At 42.1% G+C, this 19,097-nt stretch overlaps 1 protein-coding gene and 1 long non-coding RNA gene across 5 annotated transcripts in view; one reads left to right on the forward strand and one right to left on the reverse strand.

Moving 5' to 3' along the window:
- Positions 1-19,097, reverse strand: part of VTI1A (vesicle transport through interaction with t-SNAREs 1A) — a 444,836-nt gene that overhangs the window by 92,562 nt on the left and 333,177 nt on the right. The window lies entirely within an intron of this gene.
- LOC106732809 (uncharacterized) lies at positions 269-13,470 on the forward strand. The gene is made up of 3 exons (XR_001369072.3): positions 269-646; positions 7,619-7,701; positions 12,215-13,470. It is a non-coding gene; the product is annotated as an uncharacterized LOC106732809 (long non-coding RNA).

Raw genomic sequence — 19,097 nt, forward strand, 5'->3', positions numbered from 1 at the left:
TAGGGGCCTGATTCTGCAATCCCATCAGTGAAACTGATCAAGTGAATGCTATCAATGCAAGGAAGGGATGTGAATTAGACCCCAACTACAAGCCTAATTACGACACTGGCAGATTAGTAATCATAATACAGTGAATGCATTGTTGTCTGGCATTCATGGGGAATGGAGGTTGCCAGTTAATTGAATGTGGTGGATAACAAAGCTTATTGCTCTGCCCCCACCCTGTACCGGAAGATCCGGTTTCCTGCAGCTCAAGGCAGGCTGAGGGGGAAGGCGGTGCCTGATGAGGATGTCAGCTGGCACTTCTGGCTGTCAGAAGCCCTGCAGCAGCCAGTTGGACAGGCAGGAGTCAGGTCCTGAAGACATGGCAGTATTGTGGCAGTGCTAGTGAGATGGGGTGTAGCAACCCCGCACTGGGTCTGAAGTAGTTAACCTGGCCCAGCTGACTGAGAAGGCCCCACCCCCACAGCACTGTTGGACAAGCTCCAAGTGGAGGCTGGCTATAAAAGGCCTCTGGAGCTGCTCAGTCAGGGCTGACTACTGCAGAAGCTCCGGGGAAGGAAGGCAGCGGCCAGGCCAAGAGGAGCTGCAGCGGAAGCTGTGGGACCTGAGTCTGAAGACCTAGAGGACTTCTGACAAGATTCAGGTAGGAAGTAGCCCAAGGCAGAGAATTGCTCCCCGAGAGGTTGTGTGTGTTGTGGTAGAATTCCCGCCGAGCAAGCAATAGGCCATGCCATTGTTAACAGGGCTCTGGGCTGAGACCTGGTAGAGAGGGAGAGCCTGGGTCCCCCTACCCACTTGCTCAGATACCTCCTCATGGGGGAAGCATTGGCTACTCTATATTGACTCTGGTCACAGGGCCGTACTACCCTAATCCTAGATGGATTGCATATTGACTCTGTGGCCCCTGGGCTGTACGTCCCTGATCCCTGAAGGACCGTATATTGACTCTGAGGCCAATGGGCCACACTGTATATAAACTGTGAGGCTGCTGGGCCATCCTGTGTGCGTAAACTCTGAGGCCGTTGGGCTGCAATACCCTGAATACAGGGGGATTACATATCGACTGAGGCTGCTGGGCTGCATGGTGTAAGCTGTAGACTTTGTGGCCACTAGGCCATGTTACCCTGAACAAAACCGGGAATGTTTGGACTCTGTAGCCGCTGAGCCATATTGCCCTGAGCACAGGTTGCAGTACTTAGACTTTGTGGCTGATAGGCCACCCTGTCTAGAACAGGAGCCTGAGAGGCTGCAGGAGACTTTCACTGTCCTCTCTGGTAGGTGGATAAGGCGCCCCTCAATACCAGTTAAAGTTTTAACAGAGTGCTGGATAACAAAGCTTTCATTGTAATGTTATATTTACAGAATTCTTTTGCTTCCCAAGTATCCTTAGAGGCTTGATTCTGCCATTCCATCACCAAAACTGCTCAAGTAAATGCTATTCAGTGCAAGGAAGGGATGTGACTCAACTACAAGCCTAATTACAACATTGGATACTCATGTAAATGTACCATTGATTGCCATCGGGCCATAGTGAAAGCCAGACTAGGAGCTTATAAATGTACAAAGGGAATTGCTCATCCACCTTTGGGATAGGATGTGAAGACAGATAGGCTACGTCTACACTGGAGGCTTTTTGAGCAAGAACAGTCGTTCTTGAGCAAAAACTTGCGGAGCGTCTACACTGCACGTGCATTCTTGCGCAAGTAAATTACAGTGAAGCATCGGAACAGAGGGCTTCTTGCGCAAGAGTTATTCCTCTCCCTACGAGGAATAAGGCCTCTTGCGCAAGAACTCTTGCGCAAGAAGCCTGCAGTGTAGATGTAGCCATACTGTCTCCAATGAAAATTGCAGGGAAAGCTGAAAATATAGTTACCCAAACTGGAAGAGGCCCAGCAAGACACTGGGTTTAATCCCATTACTGTAATGTCAGTTGCTTATTAAAATGAGAAACTGCCCAGTGACGTAACCATATGCTGGAATTTTGCCGATGCCTAGCGCAAATGCAAATTTATCACATACGGAACAGGAATGTTAGTATATAGTTGTTCAAATGATTAATTGATAAGCCTGGGCTTATTGGTTAATCCAAATGACTACACACCCATTCACTGCTTCTGTATCAGAAGCAGGAAGGGGCGGGAGCGGGAGCCGGTGCCTGTGCGGAGCTGGCTGAAAATCTGGCTCCCCATGAGCATCAGATCCCATGGAGCTGCCTGCCCCTCCACCACTGTGTTGCTGCCTCTGATCTAGAGGCAACAGTGCAGAAGGTGAGAGGGGCAGGTGTGAGCTGATACACATGGGCAGCTGGCTTTTAAGCCAGCTCTCCACACATGCCAGCTCCACAAGCTGCCTCCCCCTCTCTTGCTTCCTCTCACAGAGGCTGTGTAACCACTAAAAACGGTTACAGCTACATGATTTCTAAAATAAATGACATCTAACATCCCTAATACTTAGGGCAACAAAACAGTCACAGATCGTAGGTGCAGTCCTCTGGACTGAGGAACTTGGAGGGATCTTTACTCCTGAACAGAATCCCACTTGGGCACACCGGACTCAGTGCTGCTGCTCTAACCCTAAACAGAAATTGAACGCTAAATTCTCCTCCAGTAATGAAGATAACGTGCCCATGATTTTTTAAATGTTATATACACACACACAATTGTATACACACACACACATGCAGCCAGCATCTGAAAGCTAAAAACAGACACACTTGGGTAAAAAAAACCCAGGAACCTGCCTTAACTCCATCAACATACTTTAGACAGAGGGCACACAATGGAAACAATATTTTGCTAAAAAATATATGCCATTTGTATGTAGGAAAAAGCAGAAACACAGGCTCAACAATTAAGATTAATAAAAATGAATTAGATGAACAATAATAATGTTTCACCGTTAAACACACATTAACAGAATTGTATCAGGGAGATTATTAGTATTATCCCCATTTTACAGAAGACAGTACTAAAGGTTCAGCAGTTAAGTTGTCTAAACCCACAAATAGGAAGTTCAGATCAGCATCAGGATCACAATTGAAGATTTCCTGCCTCTTAACCCCGTGATCAGATCACGCCATTCATGTCTCTCATCCACCACATTCTGAATCCACTATCAGCCTCCCTGGTTTTATCACTTCACTTCCTTTATTCTTGGTAGACTGCAGCTGCCTTTATACTAAGCAATCCAAAGACTAGAAAGCATTCCATCACCTTGAGCAAAATCCTCGGATTCTGAGTCCATCCTTCACAACATGTTGTCCATGTTATAGAAAATGAACAGTTCTACCATCCAAATTGCCACATGTAATAAAGGCAGACAAATGGATTAAATGTTATAGAAAGGGTATATTCATAAGTAGCTTCTATCAAATTAATACATGATTAACACGTTTTAATAAACATTTAATTATTATAGATGGTTTTACAGTTCAATGGATCAACAAGTTACATCAATCATAATGTATATTTGTCTATCTTCCAGACTTCATTAATACATACTACTCATGTCTGTAAGAAAAGTATCTATTAACTGTTCCTTAACCCTTTATAAATTTTCTTTAAATGTATAATTGGCAAAATTTAAAAAAATGCCAAAAGTCCTTTTTTTCCCTGAAACTGACAAATATTTAGGTCTCTACCAGGGATGTGAAAATGTCTTTAGTTAAGTAACCGTAAACTAAAGTACATTTTCAGCAGTTACACAGTTACATGTGGGGCAGAAGTCAGCTCCCCAGGAGCCAGTGGTGCACTGGGAGCCTACAAGTAACCATGCACATATAAACCAGGCTCATTGGTTAACCATGTACATGGCTACACTGTCACTTCTCTGGTCTCTAGTACAGACCAATAATGGTGTAACTATGTTGCTTGGAAGTGTTAGTAATATGTAGATTTCTACCATCTCTTGTGGAGGTGGATTCACTCAACTGAAGAGAGAGCTCTCTCTTATCGGCTTAGACGAGCATCTTCATTACAGTGCTACTGAAGCATGTCTAGGATGTGAGAAAAGACCTGCAGAGAGGCAGTGGCTGGCCTTAGTCAGCTGACTTGGGTTTGCAGGAGTTGGGATGTAGAGCTATACAACTGCAGAATAGATAGATAGTTGAGTTCAGTCTGGAGCCTGGGCTCTGAGGCCATGTCAGAGATCCATCTTCTGGCATTTGAGTTAGTGGGTCTAGTTAAGATCTGCTAAACTGAATGCTGAGGGAGGCTCCAGTCGTCGTCAGTACTCCAGGCAGTCATGAGGAGTAAGGGAACCTGATGGGAGCATTTGCGCTTGTCAGCCTCCCTCCCTGAAGTCGGCGCTAATCTTGGTTTAAGGTAAGACGACTCCACCTTTGTATTTTATGTACCTGCAGTTGCATATATTAACCTGACCTTCTGGGTCCAGTGTAGACCTGGCTTCATACTCTGCAAGGGGAGCAGGATTTCTAAGCCTGGGTTCAAGCCAGAGTCTGAACGTCTACACTGATATTTTTAGCACAGCAGCACAAGCCAGCAGTCCTGGACTCAGACTCAGTGCCGTGAGCTTTCCATCACGGTGCGGATGTACCCTTAGGAATCAAAGGCTGATAGGACCTATGCTCTTACTTAACTAAGCCACCTTTGAAAGTGAGACATGAGCTCCTAAATCACTTACACTTTTTTTTATTTCAGGGTAGCAAAAAAATGCATAAGCCTCAAAGTTAAACACAAGACCCTGGGAACGCGTGTTTGTCATGTAGAGATGCAGCCATGTATGAGGATGGCTAGAGCTTTGGCATTTCACACTGATTATAGCAGTGAAAAGCTTTAGGCTCTGAGAAATTCTATACATAACTTTATATCCTTACAAACTACTACCTACATACTTGGAAAAGAATTATAAATTAACCCTGTTATTTTAAGGCTGTTTTTTTAAATTAGCACCAACCATAAAGAACATTTTAATAAAGAAATAACCTCAGGTTACTTTTTATTGGAGTGTGATTTATAAAGCTTTAGAAAAGTATCTATTCTGGAAGTACAGTGTGCCCAGTGCTATTTTTGCAATGGGAATGGAAACTCAAACTGGAAATGGAGTCATTCATTCACACTTACAGGATGACATCTTGTTGACAGGCATGCCAACTTGGAAAGGTGCTACACAGTTGCTCTTAAAATATTATTCTATATATATTTTTGTTTTAGCTCGAATTAAACAAATGTAAAAGAAGGATCAACACTTCATTAGGGCTAATAGTTCACTGTTTACAGAAGATCATCTTTGTAATATGTAAAGGATGGGAAAATCAATTCTCTTTTAATAAATATAGTACATTGTTTTCAAAACAGAAAAAACACCTACAGTTGCCAGTTAGGTGTGGGAGGCTCTTTGGCTGGATTTTTTTTCCAATTCAAATTTAATTTTTCAAATATATTCTCCATCATTTTCTTAAGGTTAACTGTTTTCAAAAAATATCCCACTGGGCAATTATTTTGATAAAATCGTCAGGAAACGTGAAGAACGAAAAAAGGGTGAGAACACAGCTGAAACAAATCCGTTTAAAAATTCTAACAAATTTTCCTGGAATGGTATTTGGATAGATCCAGTAAGTACCAAGTTTGTGATCTGAGTTTGGAATATTCTGTGAAGCAGATTATAGATTAGAAATGGGCCACTGGTAAAACCATAACAACACTTAAAGCCTTTTTGAATTTGTGGATTTGGGCCTGATATCAATCTCCATCTCTACATGTAAGGCACTACATCTCTGTACCTGATTTTACAATTAAATCCAAATTAGATCCACAAATCAGAAGGAACTTATTTTCTGGTTTCCATTTAAGATTTTACAAGAACAGTTAACCCTGTGAGATTATCTGTTTTTCATAATAACAGAAGACTAGATCAACCGAGCTTGCAAGATTTCTGCAACTTTGGGTCAAATTCTTACAAGAACAGTTCATAAGATTTCAGTTTCATTGACCTTGAATCCATATGCTAGGCCTTAACAACAAACTCTAAACCTTGGCCTAAAACCCAATCTTATCATTAGCTTTTGTTTTCGATCTAGCTTTTGCTAGGCTTGCCAGGTGTCCGGTTTTGAACCAGACAGTCCAGTATTTGAGCTTTCTGTTCAGGAAACAAATTGAGAAAATATAAACAAGAAAATAGAAATGTCCAGTATTTTCTAAATAAGATGTAATGTCGGTTGTGATGGAATGTCAAGTGTGGCCAGTATTTTTGTTGAAAGCATCTAGCAACCCTAGTTTTTGCAGTGCCAAAAAGATGAATGCTTTTCTTCTTTTTCTTTCACAAGTGGTCCCTAAATTCACCATGATTCATTTTGCAACTTCTCTTAACACCAGTCTTCATGGTTGTCTTGTTGTTTTCAAATAGCCTCTAACTTGTTCAAAAAATTACCACTGCCATTTGCATTTCTTCACCCTTCCAGATTAACAAAGCAGTGTGTAGGAAAACCCCCAAACAATCAGAACAGGACTTCAGTGTACACTCAAGTCCTATTGACTTCAATGGGAGTAAGCATATGCAAAGTTTAGTGTATCCAAGTAATGCATTCCTCAATCAGGGCCTAAGAGAGAATAACAACACAACAATAACAATGTAATATCGGCATTTACTTCATTCAGCCTCTTGGGACACCCAAAATTCATACGGCTATTGTTTCCTCGACCTTTATCTCTCTCCATTATTAATTCTCTGAGCTGATTTTAAATGATGATGATAGTTAAGAAAAATATTATCTCCATTATTTTGCCTCTAACTCCTTGTGACAGGGTTGCCCGCCCCTCCATTGGATGGCACCGTCTGCTGGTGGTTCTGGGAATTAGCTGAGTCAGGCCCAACCCCCTTTCCAGCAGTTATACCCCCTCTGTTTCTCCTCTGCAGACCCTCTTGCTCTCAGGAGCCACAGCTGTCTACACTCTGACTCACAACTCCGGCTAGGTCACCATATGTACCAAGGTTCCTGGCCTCCTGCGGTCTTTTGTTTCACTTGCCTCGCACTACCACTCCTGTAGTGGCTGGCAGCGGAACCCAGGGCCATCCTCTGCTCTGGATTCTAGCTCAGGGACTCTCTACACAGCAGCCAAGCTCTGTTGTGTCTCATTTTTGTTGCATTTCCCTGGGTGCTTTCCTAACTTTCTGGCTTTTCCTTTTCAGGGTCTGCCAGCTTCACTCCTTCCCAGCAACCCTTATCTGCTGTCTGTTCCCTGGCTTTCTGAAGACTGTATAAATTAACTTCTCCTAATTAGGGCTTAACTTGCCCCCAACTTGCTGCCTTACAGGCTAATTGATCTACCTGGCCTGTCATAATCCCTTTATGGCAAGTGTGAGGAGTACACTCCATCACACTTCTATAAAAGATAATACATCATGCCTATTACTCAAAACAAATGTTAGCTGAACATTTTTTAGAAGTTTCTTTTCTCCTTCTTCTGATTGAAATATACAGACAGTGAGGTGTGTACCCTGGTTCTCCTATAATTTTCTACACATATTACCTGAATGAAATCAAATTTAAGTAAAATAGTTTTAGACTCTCCTAGAGCCTCATACACATTGACTTCTTATGATAAAGCTAATTAAGTTTTAATTTGGTTTGATGTGTCAAAAATTGCTTGAATCACAGAACAGAACCCAAAAGACTAGACAGAATTTCTTCATTCAAGCCATAAATGTCTGAGGAAAAGCTATTCTGGAGACTGTGCACAGGTAGGAAAGATCCCGGAATTGCTCAGATGCATTTCTACTTATTATTTCTACTTACTAATCTCTTATAAAAATATCCTGACAGAATGCAGTTTACGAGAACCTCCTAGATACTGTATTAAGGATACAAACCAGTCAAGGTCTATGGTTCCTTGAAAAAAACAAAGTTAAAAATATAGTAGTAAACAAGCCAAAGACATTACACTGGGAATATAGGAAATACTCTACAGTTGGGAAACAATTTCCATCCATGGGTTGACTAGAACAATTTTTAGTCTCTGGAGATGTGGATTCAAAAACAGATTAGGTCAAACAGACTGCATGTCAAGGTCTCCTATGAATCTGGATTCTCCACACAATAGTCACCAATCGTTGAGAGTGAACAACTGGTAGAGCGTGGGGAATCTCCCAATTGATCACAATTGCTGATGGTGGAGCTGCGCTGCTGCAAAAGCAGGCTCCCTGCCTACCCTGCCCCACACCTCCAGCCTGTTCCTGAAAGTAGCCAGCACAGCCCCACGTGTGTATAGGTTGGAGGCGAGAGAGGGGTGTTGGCGCACTGCTCCTGCCTGCAAGCACCACCCCCTGCAGCTCCCATTGGCCAGGGAATTGTGGCCAATGGGAGCTGAGGGATGGTGCTAGCAGCGAGGGACAGCGTGCGGAGCCATGTGCCCCCTATACCTTCTGGGCACAGCTGCACGAAGTGGGAGTGCTGTAGCACCATCTTCCGGTTTTGCAATCTGAGTCCTAGGTACTGGGTTAGCTGCTGCCTTGGGGACCTGTTTGTCCACCAGCCCCTGGAATCCATTGCTGGCCCACAGAGCCAAGTCACTGGCCCCACATGTGGGATTCCCACCTACCAACCTTGCTGCTGGCCCAGGAACTCCACTGCCAGTATAGCTGTTTGTACTGCTATACTGGCCCCAGGTATAGCCTTGCTGCTGGCCCCAAACCTGGGGGCTCAACTGCTGGCCCCAGGGTCCTGCCCGGACACCACTTCCACAGGAAGGGTCCTGGCTGCTATCCCCAGCTCCAGGGAGCAGTAAGGGGGCAAAAAAGCTGAACCCCAACCCGGTCCTGCAGCCAGCACTCCAACATACCATTTCCTGCACCCCGAATACCCTCCTGAATCCCAAGCCCCAGTCCCACGCCCCTTCCCAGAGCCAGCACCTCACACCCTTTTCTGAATCCCAAACCACAGCCCTAAGCCCCCCTCCCAGAGTCAACATCTCAACTGCTCCTGACCCCAACCCTCTGTTTTGACCCCCTTCCTAGAGCCCACACCCTATTCCTCCTCCTGCACCCGAAGTCCCAGCCCTGGGCCCCCCACAGAGCCAGTACCCCAAGACTGCCCCTGGCCCATAGCCCCATCGTGCACCCAGTCTCCTTCCCAGAGCTTGCAGCCTTCACCCCCTCCTGTATCTCAATCTCCGCCACAGGCCCCTCCCACAGTGCAAACTCCTCAGCCCCAGCTCTGAGCTCACACCCCAACCTTGTGGAGGTAAGTGAGGGTGGGTGAAAGCGAGTGACCACTGGGGGCTGAGCATGCAAGAGGTGTGGCTTTTGAAAAGGGGCAGGGTAGAGTCTCACTAGATTCTCACTTTCCCTTCCAAAAAAAGGAAAAAAAAAAAAAAAGGGAGGGCGGAGACAGCTGCTCGACCCATATAAAAAGTAACACCAAATCTCTGTGGACTCGGTTCAATATGCTTGAAAGAGGCTCACAGTCTAATTAACAGACAGAGTTGCAGATCTGGAGTTGCTTTGGTACAATCAGGCCCGCCAATGGGGCGGGGAGGCGGGTGAGGGGAGAGGCCAAGGGGGCAATTGACCCAGGGCCTGGAGATTCAAATGTCCTGGAGCTATTGGTTGCCACCACTGCTACTACAGTAGTGGTGGCAGGCAGGCAGGCAGAGCCCCGGGCCTCTTTGAATTGCGGCCCGTGCACCGCTTCACACAGCTCTGAGGGCTGGGAGGAGGGGCGTGTCACGATCTGGGCAGTGCTAAGGACAGCCCTTGGCTACACCTTGCTTGCAATCAAGGCCCCGCCCCTTCCAGAGACCTGCCCCTCACACTTTGTCCCGAGGCCTGCGGTGGCTGTCAGCCCCACTGGGTACAACTGTGTTTGGAAATTGGCAGATGCACTACCATATTATATCTCCCTTCCCTTTGCCCCCTCCTTTTATTAGTTCCTCACTTTCATAAGCAGTAAAAATAAACCCAAAAAAGCACATAAACCACCAATTAGGAGAACAAAGATAAGGAAAATAATGGTCTACACTGTGTGCATTAATTGGGTAAAAGATAAAATGGATGCAGATTAAACTGCTCCTGGTTGCGTTTCTGAATCTGTGGGCACAAGTAGGGATTATTTTGCTAATTTACTAAGTTAGAAGATACTGAAAAGCCTGCATCAAGCCTGCGTCAATTTGTCTGGCTGCATTTCCTGACTAACTGCTCTGACTTTTGGCACAATGGGCTCAAGTCTCTGCTCTGAACAAATTGCACAGCACAGAACTCAAAAGAGAGCTATGCAGAAGTGGTTTTTATGACATCTTTGCATACTCCTATTCTGGGATTTGCCCAGGCTGCCAAGAAAATTGCAGGAGTCCTACACTTGGCTGCCAGTAGGCAGTTGTGTCAGTTCTATACCAGTAAAGGAATCCTCACATCCCAGGAGGGTGATTGCTAGCAAGATCTCACCGTTTTCCTCCAACAGAGCAGCTTACAGTAACCATAAGATAACAAGAAATCCGGCCTGTTTAAATAGAAAAATAAGCCAGTATTGTCACAGCATTGTGAACTCATTGGCTAGTTGCACCTATATGTTGCACCAAAGACCCTGAATTCTGCAGCATTTAGACACAACAGCTTTAGGGAAAATTAAAACTGGAGGTTTTTACCGAATAAAAATGAAAATGACTAATACTATTAGTGTAGCCCTTTTGTCACTTATTTATATCCGTATTGATATTAAATTCAATTTGTTTTAAAGTCTACCCCTTTGTTTCTGGTTTTCTATATGCTGCATGTTAAGAGTATGGGCTAGGCAGAACTGCATTGCAGAAACTATCAAAGAAAAGATTTGGTAGCTTAATTCCAAGGAGTATTTGAGGCTTTTGGCACAAAGATAGTCAGGCAATTTAAGATGATGAGAGAAATAAAAGTGAGTAGATGACTAAAATGAGCATCAGTGAAATAGTTAACACTGAACGATCACCATAAGGTTTCATAGTGATAGAAATGCAGCCGTGTTAGTCTGGTGTAGCTGAAACAAAATACAGGACTATGTAGCACTTTAAAGACTAACAAGATGGTTTATTAGATGATGAGCTTTCGTGGGCCAGACCCACTTCCTCAGATCAAATAGTGGAAGAAAATAGTCACAACCATATATACCAAAGGATACAATTAAAAAAAAAATGAACACATATGAAAAGGACAAATCACATTTCAGAACAGGAGGGGGATGCCGGGGAGAGGGGAAGGAAGGAAGGTAAGTGTCTGTGAATTGATGATATTAGAGGTGGGGAGAGTGGGATATTTGTGAGCTAATGGTATTAGAGGTGATAATTGGGGAAGCTATCTTGGTAATGGGTAAGATAGTTTGAGTGTTTGTTCATTCCTTCCCGGAGAGTGTCGAATTTTAACATGAATGACAGTTCAGAGGATTCCCTTTCAAGTGCAGATGTAAAAGGTCTTTGTAGCAGAATGCAGGTGGTTAAGTCATTGAGAGAGTGTCCTTTCTGGTTAAAATGGCAAGAAACTGTTTTTTCTTTGTGATCTTGTCTGATATCTGTTTTGTGGGCATTAATCCTTTGGCGAAGTGTCTGAGATGTTTGTCCAATGTACATAGCAAATGGACACTTTCGGCACATGATAGCATAAATTATATTTCTGGATGCGCAGGAATATGTGTTCTTGATCTTATAACTCACTTGGTTAGGTCCAATAATGGTATCAGCATTAGACAACCACCTAACCTCAAGATGATTCTTACCAACAACCACAGGACAAATCACATTTCAGAACAGAAGGGGGATGCGAGGAGGGGCGGGTGGCGGGGGGGGGGGTGGGGGGTGGAGGAAGGTAAATGCCCGTGAGTTAATGATATTAGAGGTGGGGAAGGGTAGATGTCTGTGAGTTAATGGTATTAGAGGTGATAATTGGGGAAGCTATCTAAGGTTTCAGTGTTACAATCCATTAAAATGAAACAGACCAGGTCGCACCTCTATTGTAACGATGGCATTATATTGTAGTTTTAAACTGTATGCAGATTCACAAAGATCACGTCAGTTTGCACTCTGTTCCTATGTATCTTTAACGAGGAGTCTAGAAACAGGTGGTGTTTGTTTTTTGATTTTGAAACAACTCTGCTGTGAGAGACAGATCCCATAGGACTGCAGAATTCACAGACCCTTTGAATATGGTGGCTATATCAACATGGTTTTATAAAACTTCATTAACTTAACATGTATAAAAAATATTTTTAGTATAAAATGATTCTTCTTATTTTCAGTGTCAACTTTTACGCTACACGGCAAAAGCGGGGTTAGGAAGAAACAAGATTCTAATTCCATCTTCTTCAGAAGCATGTGTTACTGACCGCAGTTGGAGTTGCAGATAAGAATCTATAAGGACAACTCGTCTGATGTGATAGCTTCACAGTTTTTGACTATTCAAACCCTTTAATACAATCCCCCTTGCCAGAGGTTGTCAAATTAGTGATAAAACTCTCTTGGAAATAAACATACCTCCTTTGCTAGGTTTGTTTATAATTCTGCAAAAGAAAAGGAATTTTAAAAGTAAATAAATACATGGGAGGATTAGAGAAGCAATAAACAAAAAAGTATTTCCTCATTTTGGGTTAAAAAAAAATAGAAGTCCCTTTTCTAGCCTTAACCAGGAAATATTCCTTCATAGAAAAAGAGGCATGCATTATCTAGGATCTCATTTAGATTTTAGGTACACAAGCATTGAAACATATATATATATATATATACTCAAACAGTGCGCAGATTCCAGTCCAAAACTTAGCACACAATTCTATTGTGCCATTATGGATTGATCGGCAGGGGGTTTTAACATTAGCTAACACCAGTACAGACACAGAACTGTCTTTAGTTGTTAGCTGTTAAAACTAAAGCTGAAACCTTTTAGCCATAATGAAGGAGTTTACAGGGTTCTTAATCCCTGTACCCCACCCTGATTCTCCAGCGATCTCGCTGAAAGCTTTAAAACAGCCCACACCACTAACATGGTGCAGAGCCTGTCGAACATGCTTATCTGCTCATGATTACTCTGTGCCACTGTAAAACAATCTAACTCCTCAAGTGAATGGAGTCTGTAGCAACAATGGTGTTATTGACTTGTTGCTCCAGCTCTATTTAGTTATTACCCTCGAGGCCACAATCAATAGACTTTGCACCAAGTCAGCCTAATAAATCCCAGGCTTTCACTGGAGTTTTGCCAGGAACTGCAAGAAAATCTATGGCAGTCAAACACTTAGAGTATGAATAACAGAGAAAGCTGTACTGACAGCTGTATAAATTAATTAACAAGGAATGTTCTTATTCTTTTAAGAAGATCATAATGCATGTTTATTGTGCTTTAGAGAGTCAGAGGTAGAGCAAAAGACAAATTACCTTTATGCTTTCATTAAAAAATAATCAGAGGTCTGATTAAAATGAAAACAGCCTTTAGCCTGGGATCAGCCATATCTATAAATTTCCAATTATTCAATGTGCAAAAATAAATGTATATTTATATTACTGAGATGGACATTTCATTATTCCAAGTTTGATTTAAAAAGCAACCCAAACCTCAGAGTGTTGTACATGCTGTGTTGACAGTACCAGCACTTTATCTCAGCAAATGTTGATTATTATGCATTTGTGTTACCAGATCCTTCCTCTGCAGTGGGGAATTGAATCCTGCTTGTAATGCCGCAATTAAAATGAAAACAAATGGGGGTGGGGGAAATCGGTCGGTTGTTTAAGTGGTAAGAGGTCGGTCACTAGCGAATTACAGGTTCTTTCAGTTCCTCATGTAATAAGCAAATATTCTGCAGACTCAGCTTGGAGGCGCCCTAGATCATAGCGTCCTGAGACATTCTGAACCCTCTGTAGCAAGAGCTTGGTGCCAGCCCAGGGACAGAAGAATCTTTTCTTTGCACGTTGAAAACAAATGTTACAGATCAATAGGCTCTTAGAACTTATTTGTTGCCCCAGTGGTACTTTCTAGAAGCAGTCAGCTTTCCTAATGAGGGTCGCAGCATTTACAGGAAGCAACAAACTAAGGTCAACTAGCCAGCTGTTCTGGCACTTGACACTTGCAATCAGACTCCCTTAACTGCACTGTACGTGAATAACCTTTTGGTAAAGACAAATCCTCCTTCATGTGGTCGGCTGCCGCTTTTACGTTTGGGGAAGGAAAGCTTGGGCCAAAAGGATGAGCTGTACTGCTAGTATGGGAGATGTGTTACATCTATCTCAATAAGTAACTGTACCTCAACTTAATAAGCTAGGATCATCATTAGGCCCTTTATCCAATTCTAAGGCAAGCACAGACCAGACAGGCCTCTCGGTTCAAGCAAACATAATGGGAAAGAACTGGATCTCATATGGAAAATAACAATGATAATTTACTGAATTAGGTTTAAAAAGAAAAACTTTATTGAAGTTCGTGAAACATTTTGAAGTGGGATGTTATGATTGTCCTTTACTATTGAGTTTAAGTACTATCTTTGCATTAAAAACTCTAATCACTGTTTTCTACTTCTGTTGCTGCCTTCTTGCATCACTGTCTTTAAGATTTCTGTAGCACCTCTTCTTTCAAATGTGCTCTCCCATCCTCATCTTATTTCAGATGATCATCCTCAATGACAAGTTCAGTAACACTAATTACAAAGAAGACTGATCCAGATACACATTCAAAGCCCTGTGACAAAACCTCATTCTTTTCCCTTGTGAAAACATGCACATATATTTACAACCTAATTCCTTAACAATTAAATAAAAGAACTGTTGTAAACCCCTGACACCAGAGGTATGGCTGAGAAGGCATTTTGAATTTTAAGACCAGGTACTTTAAAATTTCTGGAAATAGACTCCTTTACCGTAACTCAAAGTGCTTTCCCTTTCTTTTTTTAGGCAAAGTGAGTTCCGTTTATTTCACCATTTTTGTGTTAGTTGAGCACTGAAATAAAAAGTCTTTCCCCATGTTTGGTTTAGAAATATCTCAAATGCTGTTTAGCCTTTTCATTTTTCCAAAGTGACTTTGATTTATAACTTCAACATTCAGCTATATATATGTCTCTCTCTGAGGAACAGACTCTTTACTAAATCTGAGCTGAAAAAACTGATTTTCAAAAGTAATGCAGTTTTAATTGCTAACCCAGGAATAGCCCAACACCTAGCCACTAAAATTCAGACGTTTTTAAAGATGTCTCCAAAAACTGGGACCCAACAAAATCAAACTACTGTACTTTTGAAACTCCGGGACAAAGAATCAATTCAAAATATTATAACGGGAAAGGATAGCTCACGCCATTGGCTGTACATCATCTTAGATGATTATATGCCATTGTCTGGTGCCAGTAGGGCAAAAGTTATTTGCACAAGCACTGTGAAATAAAGCTATAACTTTTGGGTCCTGGATTGTCCTTATGGTTCTCTCTATGTTCTATAACCATCTCTTCCATTGTGCTTCTGATATGTAGTCATTGTACTATGTTAATCACATTGCAGATACAGTGAAGGTTGAAACAAAGAGGCTGTGTCTATACTGGCGCGATTTTGCACCAGGGCTATGCAAATGAGGCTCAGCATGGAATATCGCTGAGCCTCATTTGCATAACTAATGAGCCACCATTTTTGCGGAAGACGCTCTTGTGCAAGACGGAGCTGTCTACACTGCCCCTTCTTGCACAAGAAAAACCCTCTTGTGCAAAGCCATTATGCCTGAAAATAATCAGCATAACGGCTTTGCGCAAAAGGGTTTTTCTTGCGCAAAAAGGGGCAGTGTAGACAGCTCCGTCTTGCGCAAGAGCCTCTTCTGCAAAATGGCGGCTCATTAGTTATGCAAATGAGGCTCGGCGATATTCCACGCTGAGCCTCATTTGCATAGCTCTGGCGCAAGATCGCGCCAGTATAGACACAGCCAGAGTGTTTACAATAATGCCAATAATACACATTACTACACATACATCAAGACACTAAGGGCATGTCTATACTTACCAGAAAATTGATGTTCTGGAGATCAATTTTCTATTGTCTGATTTAGTGGGTCTAGTATAGACCTGTAAATTGAACGCTGAGGGCAGCTCCCACTGGCCTCCTGCTCTGTGGACGCTGCCACGGCTCAGCTTAAGGTAAGCTGACTCCAGCTACACATTTTGACAACCTTCTTGGTCTAGTGTAGACCAGGCCTGAATGACGTAGGCTTAGGTTCAAGAATGTTTGCAAGAACAACCTTAACTTTTAACATTGAACCTGCAAGCTGGGAAGATGCAGCTTATAACACTGGAGGGCTGCGTTGTGCCAGAGGGTCAAAAAGGCAGAAGAGAGGTGGCTGAAAGAGGAAAACAAAGAGGAAAGCTCAGCAGGGCTTATGCCTGCATTACTTGTGGCAAGGGCTATCCCTGAAGCACAGGACTCTTCAGCCACTTGCATTGCTGGAACTTGGCTCATTTCTGCAACTGACCTGCTTTGGTGTTTACATCTTTCCGGATGGAGGGTTGCCACACACATGCACCACACTCAGATTCTCATGCATGTGGGAAGCATAACTTTGAACGTTCAGATTTTGGTGGTTTTGCCTTTTCATACCAACCGATGCATTCTTTAAAAGATTGATTGCTTTTAAATGTAAACCTATCTGTCTTCTGATTCTGAATCCTGCTTTAAGACAGGATTAAAAAAAGTGAATGCAAAACCAGATTATTTTGCTATTGCAAGGTTTTTTGTTAATAGCAATTATAGCTGGAAAGTACATCTTATTGTCTACCTCTGCTCAGTGACAATTTTGGCCATTACAGAAAGAAAGAGCTTAACATACAAAACTACACTTGTAGAAGCTGTAAAATCCTTGTTTAAAATATATTGGTTTAAATCTCATTTATTAACATGAAACATGATAACACTTGTGAAAATTACTTCAGGGGAATGTAATTCAAGTCTCTTCACATCTGGGTCCTGAAATTCATTACTGAGCAGTAGAATTGAAGACTGGGGGCATCTCTCAGCCATGAATGCCATGGGCTGCAATACTGGAAGACTTTGCAAGTGAAGCATTATGTTGAAGGAAGACTAGCAAAGAACATGTAGAAGCTACAGAATCTACAGCTGGCAACTTTCCCTCTGAGTTAGTACTGCACCCATGTTCCAGCATGTTGTTAATGAGCACATGGAACGGCTATTTTTTCAGAGATGTAAAACTGTGCTACTAAGCATTTGTGAGTCATTGAAAGTTCTCCTGAGGAGAGTAAGGACATTATAATCCAATCCCAGCACAGCCAATTACACTCTGCCTACCCAAATTCCTTCTCCAATTTCCACTGTACCCTCCTTACCACATTTCCTAAAATCTGGCACAATGTTCCTGTGCTCTTTTGAACTTAAAGATAAGCTGCTGTTCAGAGGTTGGCGAAGAGATTCCTACATGTATCTCAACTACCTACTTCAAAGGGTGCAGTGAAAGTTTAATTAACATACCTTGAGATTCTCACATGAAAGATGCTCCAGAAGTGGAAAAGACTATTTATCGCACGGCACTACACTTCTGCATAGCGCTTGATAGACTCCCTATCAATATATAGAAACTCCAGATGACCCAGCAAGAAAGGGATCGGACTAAAGATGCTCAGAAGAATCGTTATTGTACTCCTGTTCTGTAATAATACCTTGAGAATATCTCCTTTTCCCCGTACTGCATCAAGTTTAAATGTGATGATCCTCGTCTTCATGGCCCTGCATAATCCCAAGACGGTCTACATTTCTGACCTCATCACTTACCGTGTCACATCTTGCTCCCTTTTCTATGACAATGAAGCCTGGCTTTTTCCATAAATACTTTGGTCACTTCTACTTTGGCACCCCTAGTTATTAAGCTGATTCCCAGTTCTCTTCCACCAAGCAATAAACTACCTCAAATCCATAGATAAAAGACTCACTTCTTTCATGGCTCCCAGGAGAGATAAAACCATAATAATTATTTTTAAAAATTAATGCATCAAGTCTAGACTGAGAAACTGAAAGATCTTGGTGCTGTTTGCTTCATCCTCTCACTTCCCTACTCTCTGCTATTACTAATAGTCATTGCATCACATGTAAAAACTCCTTCAGGCATGTGTCTGCGTTGGTGTCATAAAATATCCAGCTCACTTTTGGCCATCATAACAGTAATTAATAAAGAGTTATTAATAATCAAATAAAAACATAATATTAATTTCCCTAACTGTCTCTGTTTCATAGGTCATACTTGAGTAAGTATGGCAATTCCCAGAAATGTTGCCACTAGAAGGTAGAATTTCAATAAATTACATCACTCTGTCAACTAATCAGCGTGCTACTTACTACTCTATTATTCCTGGAAATGTTGCCTTCTGACATGGCATTTTGGAACACTGAAAAAATGGTGGCAACCGCAAGGGGATAAGCAGTGGTAGCCAACAACCCACGTACCAGTGTGTCTATGTTTGCCAAAGCATCATCATCATTTTATTTCTGGCTTTGGCCTTCTACAAAAGTTAGCCAAGCAACTTATTACAGACAGCCCTAAGATGGAGGAATGTTTCAAAACAGATTTTAAAAAAGTCTGGTCTGCAAATTGTGGAAAGGAAAAACTGGTAGAGCTGAAATAATATATTTTAATGTAAGCTTCTTAAAATATCGTCCTACTTAAACACAATTTGGATAAAGGCTTTAAAAAGTTGCATAGTTCCTCTAACTGGTTTTCTAATCTAGAATGTCTGCTATCTAATTTAATCTTATCTAGCTCTTAAAGTGACAATGCTGAACAACGGCAGGCCAAATTAGAAGCAGGAAATGTTCTTCTGTCTACAAAGTCTGGGTAGGTGTAACAAAAAAAGAAACGGCATTTTTGTAAACCAGACAACTACTGAACATTCTATGGAACTGAGTAAATAGTAACATTCTTTGGAACTGAGTCCTCAGTGATTCATTCATTTCTATCAAAAATTCTGCAGCTAATCAGGATTCCAAAAAAAGAAAAAAAAAAAAAAAGAAAAAAATTCTATGTTTTTTGTCCTATATTAATTGGTGCTTACCAACAGCTTCTCAGAATCTGAGACAATTCATCCTCTTTCCAACTAAAACTGTTATTTACTTGTGTTGCTCCAAAATTCTTTCGTCGTGATAAAGTGGATCAACCCAATCTAAATG

Source organism: Pelodiscus sinensis, chromosome 8 (assembly GCF_049634645.1).
Source record: "Pelodiscus sinensis isolate JC-2024 chromosome 8, ASM4963464v1, whole genome shotgun sequence".
Taxonomy (NCBI): domain Eukaryota; kingdom Metazoa; phylum Chordata; order Testudines; family Trionychidae; genus Pelodiscus; species Pelodiscus sinensis.